This window comes from Lolium perenne, chromosome 4 (assembly GCF_019359855.2).
Source record: "Lolium perenne isolate Kyuss_39 chromosome 4, Kyuss_2.0, whole genome shotgun sequence".
NCBI lineage: Eukaryota > Viridiplantae > Streptophyta > Magnoliopsida > Poales > Poaceae > Lolium > Lolium perenne.
In genome coordinates this window covers 143,304,921-143,312,492 of record NC_067247.2, presented here as the reverse complement: position 1 = coordinate 143,312,492, position 7,572 = coordinate 143,304,921, and positions in this window count along the sequence as shown.

The following is a 7,572-nucleotide window of genomic DNA, read 5'->3' as shown; positions in this document are numbered from 1 at the left end:
ACACCTCCCATGTGGTCAGCGCTGAGATCCACGAGGAAGAACTACGGCCCGGACTCAAGTTCCCAAGACGACGCCTCCAAGGAGGGTACGACGTCCAAGACGCCGTCGTCGCCCGATTTGGCTAGCCAAATCTGAGGTTTTCACCCGAAGCATGAGACCCTAGGCAAGGGAGGTACCGAAACTCCTCGATGACGCCACAAGAGGAAAACGGCACCCTCAGGCGTCGCCGTCACCGGCCCCGAAAGGCAGGGCTTTCGCTAGAGCATGGTTCCTCACCACTGCAGGCACTGTCCATCCTTCGCCAAGACCTCGTGCGCTGACCCTTTTCTCTCAAAGCGCTAGCCTCGGCAGCGCAACCCGCCGGCAGCACGTCCAGCGCGCCAGGTCGGGGGCAGCCATGCCCCCAAAGGGACAGGCCGCCTAAGAGGGGCACTACCGAGCCGCAAGCGGCGCAGGTGCCACCATGGGGTGGGCCGCTGCGGGACTGCACACATCCACCTCAGAGAGCATCGCCGGCCACCCAGCACCGTCAACCTTGTCGCCAGCGCCGCACGGACGCCACGAGCCGCCACGCCAAGATGGCATAGGGTTCCACTCAACCCGGCCAGAGCAGCAGCACCATGCGCTCGGAGCCGAGGAGGACGGACAAGGAGGAGGTGCCTGGCCGCACCCGAGCGCGGGGAGGGCGAACGGCCGGGGCCCACCAAACCCGGATCGGGCCCGAAGGGCCTGGACCCGAGCCGGCAAGCCTGCGCCGCCATGGCGCCATCTCCGGCCGCCCGGCCACCACGCTGTCGCCCGGCTGCCGCCGTCGTCCCAGCCGCGTCGCCGCAATCCCCGGCGCCGTCGCGGGCCACCCTAGGATACGACGGCCGCGCCTCCCGCCGCCGGACTTGGTGGCTGCCCGAGAGCGCCCGCCGCCTCGGCGCGGGGTCGCCGCCCCGCCACGAAGCCTCCACGCCGCTGCTGAGGCAGCCGCGCCGCCGCGCCCTCGTCAGCGCGCCGCCCTCACCGGCCCCGTCGGCCCGCGCCAGGTCTTCCACGTGAGGGGGAGAGGAGTCCTCGCCGCCGCCAGCGCCCGGGCTTTGCCCAGTGACGCCCTCCGGCGGCGGCGAGGGGAGGGAGGAGCTGGGGGAGGGGTCTGGGCTGGTGGCGGCTAGGGTTCCCTCCCGTCGCCCACGGGAGCGACGAGGGGGAACGAGGGGAGGGAGGAGTTTCACTCTCAACTGAGAGCGTTCAGAAGCTCTTAATTTCGGGTACAGGGTATCCACCTTTAGCTCCCGCGAGGCCGCGATAGGTCCATCGTGGCCCTCGACGATGGAGGACGCCATAAGTTGGAGAATGCAGAAGCGACGTACAGCAGGGCAGCAACCGCGGCAGCCGGCGGTGGAGGACGCCATAGCGAGCTGGTCTATCGTGGCCCTCGACGAAGCGAGCGCGGCGGAGAGGATCAGGGTCGGGATGCCTGCTACAGTATTATTTGCAGTGGTTAGTGCTTCGGGGTGGGTAGGAGCGCTCGCGTGATTGGGGCGGCGATCTTGACCCGGGCAATAGAGCGGCGGCGGCGGCGAGCGAGGAGGAACGGTGTGACGGGCAGGAGGCGTGCATATGAGCTTAGGGCATCTCCAGCTGGGCGGCGACCGGAAATGCGTCTGGCACCCTCTCCAGCAGCCGCGCCGCCGCGCCCCTCGTCAAGCGTGCCGCCCTCACCGGCCCCGTCGGCCCGCGCCAGGTCTTCCACGTGAGGGGGAGAGGAGTCCTCGCCGCCGCCAGCGCCCGGGCTTTGCCCAGCGACGCCCTCCGGCGGCGGCGAGGGGAGGGAGGAGCCGGGGGGAGGGGTCTGGGCTGGTGGCGGCTAGGGTTCCCTCCCGTCGCCCACGGGAGTGACGAGGGGGAACGAGGGGAGGGAGGAGTTTCACTCTCAACTGAGAGCGTTCAGAAGCTCTTAATTTCGGGTACAGGGTATCCACCTTTAGCTCCCGCGAGGCCGCGACAGGTCCATCGTGGCCCTCGACGATGGAGGACGCCATAAGTTGGAGAATGCAGAAGCGACGTATAGCAGGGCAGCAACCGCGGCAGCCGGCGGTGGAGGACGCCATAGCGAGCTGGTCTATCGTGGCCCTCGACGAAGCGAGCGCGGCGGAGAGGATCAGGGTCGGGATGCCTGCTACAGTATTATTTGCAGTGGTTAGTGCTTCGGGGTGGGTAGGAGCGCTCGCGTGATTGGGGCGGCGATCTTGACCCGGGCAATAGAGCGGCGGCGGCGGCGAGCGAGGAGGAACGGTGTGACGGGCAGGAGGCGTGCATATGAGCTTAGGGCATCTCCAGCTGGGCGGCGACCGGAAATGCGTCTGGCACCCTCTCCAGCAGCCGCGCCGCCACGCCCCTCGTCAAGCGCGCCGCCCTCACCGGCCCCGTCGGCCCGCGCCAGGTCTTCCACGTGAGGGGGAGAGGAGTCCTCGCCGCCGCCAGCGCCCGGGCTTTGCCCAGCGACGCCCTCCGGCGGCGGCGAGGGGAGGGAGGAGCCGGGGGGAGGGGTCTGGGCTGGTGGCGGCTAGGGTTCCCTCCCGTCGCCCACGGGAGCGACGAGGGGGAACGAGGGGAGGGAGGAGTTTCACTCTCAACTGAGAGCGTTCAGAAGCTCTTAATTTCGGGTACAGGGTATCCACCTTTAGCTCCCGCGAGGCCGCGACAGGTCCATCGTGGCCCTCGACGATGGAGGACGCCATAAGTTGGAGAATGCAGAAGCGATGTACAGCAGGGCAGCAACCGCGGCAGCCGGCGGTGGAGGACGCCATAGCGAGCTGGTCCATCGTGGCCCTCGACGAAGCGAGCGCGGCGGAGAGGATCAGGGTCGGGATGCCTGCTACAGTATTATTTGCAGTGGTTAGTGCTTCGGGGTGGGTAGGAGCGCTTGCGTGATTGGGGCGGCGATCTTGACCCGGGCAATAGAGCGGCGGCGGCGGCGAGCGAGGAGGAACGGTGTGACGGGCAGGAGGCGTGCATATGAGCTTAGGGCATCTCCAGCTGGGCGGCGACCGGAAATGCGTCTGGCACCCTCTCCAGCGACGCGACGCAAAGTGACTGGGTCGTTCGCGGTTGCGCCAGGTTTGCGTCTCTGCGGACGTTCGGTGGACGCGCAAAGTGTCCGCTCGCTTTCCCACCGGGCCCGCCTGGCAGCGAGTCTGCATCGAGGGCATCGCTTCAGGCGGTCAGCGCTTCCGCATCTGCGCCACAGCCTTCGCCATCAATGGCGCGGCTGCCTGTTCTGCACGTGCACTGGCGGATGGCGGCTGGGCTTCTGCGGCGCCTTCAATGGCATCGTATCTCGCGCGCGGCCGCCCTTAAGACCACCAGCCGCGTTCCTCCTTCCCCCACACCTCCACTCGCACCACCACCGCTGCAGCGCCATGGGGAAGAAGAACGACTTCGAGGCCTCCGGCAGCGGCAGCAAGAGGGTGCCGCTCCCCGTCACGCTGGGGAGGCTCATGCACGGCAAATGGTTGCCGTGCGAGGCCTGGTCCGGCGTGCAACTACATGGCGGCTGGCGGCTGGCGGCTCAGCTGCCGCCGGGTGCCCATCCCTCCCGTCCCTGCGCGCGAGCCTGATCGGAGCGCGGAGATCCGGCGAAGGAGGCGGTACCTACCGCCGGACCTCCGCGCCGATCTGGCGTATGCCGTCGACTCCGACACCTGGCGTACGTATCTGACAACCGAGACGGATAAGAGAAGAAGGCGGGCTTCATGGGCGACAGGGATTTCCCCTTCGGGGCTGCACCGCCGACTCGTCCACGAAGACAGGAGGCGCCGAGGCGTCGTCAGCAGGCGGCGACGCGCGCGCAGCGCAACGACGCCGACAACGGCGACGACGACGACGACGACGCCTACGCCGCCTACGACGACGACGACTACATCGAGGCGCTCACATACCAGAACGAGGAGGTGAAGGACGACAGCGACGACTACGTCGCGGCCGTCTTCCACGAATGGCAGCAGGCCGTGGCGGAGGGCCGCGTTTTCGAGTTCCCGGAGAACATGACAGACGACGAGATTGCGAAGCTCGGCGTCCTCGTCTCCGAGAACGACGCGCCTGTGCAGCCGCCGCTGCCCCGCTACGCCACCGGCGTCATGCCGCCGGGCCTGTCGGAGGATGAAGCCCTTCGACTGGCACTACAGGACTCGGCGGCGCCACGGCCGCAGCCCTGGAATCCTCCACCGCCGCCACCGCCGCAGCCCTGGGCGCCTCCTCCACCGCCGCCACAACCATATCCCTGGGCGCCTCCACAGCCGCCACAGCCGCAGCCCTGGGCGCCTCCACCGCCGCCACAGCCGCAAACTCCTCCACCTCCAGCACCGGCGGCGCGCCCCGCGTACGCTCCCCCGGATGGCTACTGGCCGTGGGTGATACCGGAGCTCATCGTGCTCGACAGCGACGAGGAGCAGCAGTAGGCGTTAGGGTTTTTTTTCATGTTTTAACTATGTAAATTATGTTTCATGTATTAAAAAAAAGTTTCGGCCAAAAAAAAATACGTCGTGCCGCTGGAGCCACCCCCGACGCAAACGGACGCGCGCTCGATTTTGACCATTTTGACCGACGCAAACGGACGCGCGCGGACGCTAAATTGCGTCGCGCCGCTGGAGATGCCCTTAGCCTGACTTCAGGATGCAGCGGACGTCCGCCATCAAATTTCGTTTGTTTTCAACCGTTCCGTTCAAGTCAATCAGGTGTACAATCTCAAAATTTAGAAGCATCTGCAGCGAACCTATCTCAAAGCATATCTCAAAGCATTTTGGGGGCGTTGAACATTTTTCCGTTTTGAGTCGCTCTAAAAAAAACCCTTCTCGTCTACCGCGGTCCAATATGGTGCCCGGCCGAGCCCGTCCCCTGGACACTCCGGGCACACCGGACACAACGAGAAGCGAGGCGAGAAGTGGGGGGCCCGACCCGTCATTGAATTGGAAGTATAAAACCCGTCGCCAACCTCTGGTCAAGCGCGACGTTAATGGTGCCCAGCTTTCCCAGGCGACGCAGTGAAGCGTCTCGTTGTGCATGGTCGTGTGGCCATCCGCGCCGGTGTTTATTGCGACCAACGCCCCGCTGCCGCCTCGCCTACCGCCGCTGTACAATAAAGAGCTCCCTCCTTCCTCTCTCCACGTTTCTCATTCCAATCTCGCCGCACCTCATTCCTTCCTCTCGCCTCAGTGCCAATGTCTTCCTCCCGCAAAAACATCCTCGCGGCGAATGGCTTCAAGCGCGGCAGCCTCAAGGTGGCGGAGGCGTGGGCATTGTACCGCGTGTGGTACCCTGTCCCGTAGGACATGCGCCTGCCAAGCAGCGGCGGCCGGAGGATGGCTGTCAATGGGATCAGCATCCCGCCGCTGCCACCGGGAACCGATCGCTTGAGGGACGCGATTAGGACCCATCGCGCTCGCCTCAGCGCCGAGGAGCGCGCCGATCCCACCTGTGCCCCCCGGGCAACGATGACTGGTGGGCGGACTTCTTCCAGGCGTAGTACGACGCTGACATGAACAGCACCGACGGCCTCATCGGGCGGAGAAACACGTGGACCAAGGAGGGGGCATCCTTTTCTGGGTCGTTCCCGGGCGCACCCTCTCGGCCATCGTCGACAGCATCCACAGGGGCGCATCGAGGTTGAAGATGCCAGCTTCTCCGTCGCCATCTCCTTCGGCCGCAGCGCGCTGATGTCTACGCACGCTTCTATTCCTGTAGACAGTGTTGGGCCTCCAAGAGCAGAGGTTTGTAGAACAGCAGCAAGTTTCTCTTAAGTGAATCACCCAAGGTTTATCGAACTCAGGGAGGTAGAGGTGAGAGATATCCCTCTCAAGCAACCCTGCAATTAAGATACAAGAAGTCTCTTGTGTCCCCAACACACCTAATACACTTGTCAGATGTATAGGTGCACTAGTTCGGCGAAGAGATAGTGAAATACAAGTAATATGGATGATTGTAAGTAGTAATTGCAATCTGAAATAAATATGACAGCAAGCGAACATGTAGCAGAACTTGTTGAAAACGGTGTTTCAATGCTTAGAAACAAGGCCTAGGGATCATACTTTCACTAGTGGACACTCTCAACATTGATCACATAACTGAATAAATAAATGCTACTTTCTACACTCTCTTGTTGGATAACAAACACCATTCATTGTGTAGGGCTACAAAAGCACACCTCAAGCCGGAGTAAACAAGCTCCATAACATCCGGAGTTCATATTAGAGTAACCTCTAGAGTTCATAATAGACCGTTGCAATTTAGACCGAGTACTAACATAGCATACACACTGTCAACAATAGCTATGAAAGGGGGAATAGATCGCATCAATACTATCATAGTAATAGTTAACTTCATAATCTACAAGAGATTACAATCATAACCTACGCCAAGTACTACATGATGCACACACTGTCAATATTACATCATGGAGAAGGAATAGACTACTTTAATAACATCACTAGAGTAGCACATAGATTAATAGTGATACGAAGCTCATGATCACATAAAGATCACACCATGAGAGAGAGAGAGATGAACCACATAGCTACCGGTAGAGCCCTCAGCCTCGGGGGAGAACTACTCCCTCCTCATCATGGGAGACAGCAACGGCAATGAAGATGGCGGTGATGTCGATGGAGATGACTCCGGGGGCAATTCCCCGTCCCGGCGGCGTGCCGGAACAGAGACTTCTGTCCACCGAAACAGAGTTTCGCGATGGCGGCGGCGTCCCTGGAGTCTTTCTGGAGTTTCGTCAATTGTTGTAGGGTTTTCACGTCACGAGAGATTATATAGGCGAAGAGGCGGCGCAAGGGGGTGCTTGGGGGGCCCACCCCATAGGGCGGCGCGCCCCCCTCCTAGGCCGCGCCCCAGTGTGGTGTGGGGGCCCTGGGCCTCCTCTCCGGCTCCCCTTCGGTGTTCTGGTCCGTCTCGGTGAAATAAGATGTTTGGCTTTTGTTTCGTCGAATTCCGAGAATATTGCCGGAACAGCCTTTCTGGAACCAAAAATAGCAGAAAACAGGAACTGGCACCTCGGCATCTTGTTAATAGGTTAGTTCCGGAAAATGCATAAAATCATTATAAAGTGTGAGCAAAACATGTAGGTATTGTCATAAAACTAGCATGGAACATCAGAAATTATAGATACGTTGGAGATGTATCAAGCATCCCCAAGCTTAGTTCCTACTCGCCCTCGAGTAGGTAAATGATAACAAGGATAATTTCTGAAATGACATGCTACTATCATAATCTTGATCAATACTATTGTAAAGCATATGAGATGAATGAAGTGATTCGAAGCAATGGTAAAGACAATGACTAAACAACTGAATCATATAGCAAAGACTTTTCATGAATAGTACTTTCAAGACAAGCATCAATAAGACTTGCATAGGAGTTAACTCATAAAGCAATAAATTCTTAGTAGAAAGTTTTGAAGCAACACAAAGGAAGATATAAGTTTCAGCAGTTGCTTTCAACTTCAACATGTATATCTCATGGATAATTGTCAACACAAAGTAATATGATGAGTGCAAATAAGCAAGTATGTAAGAATCAATA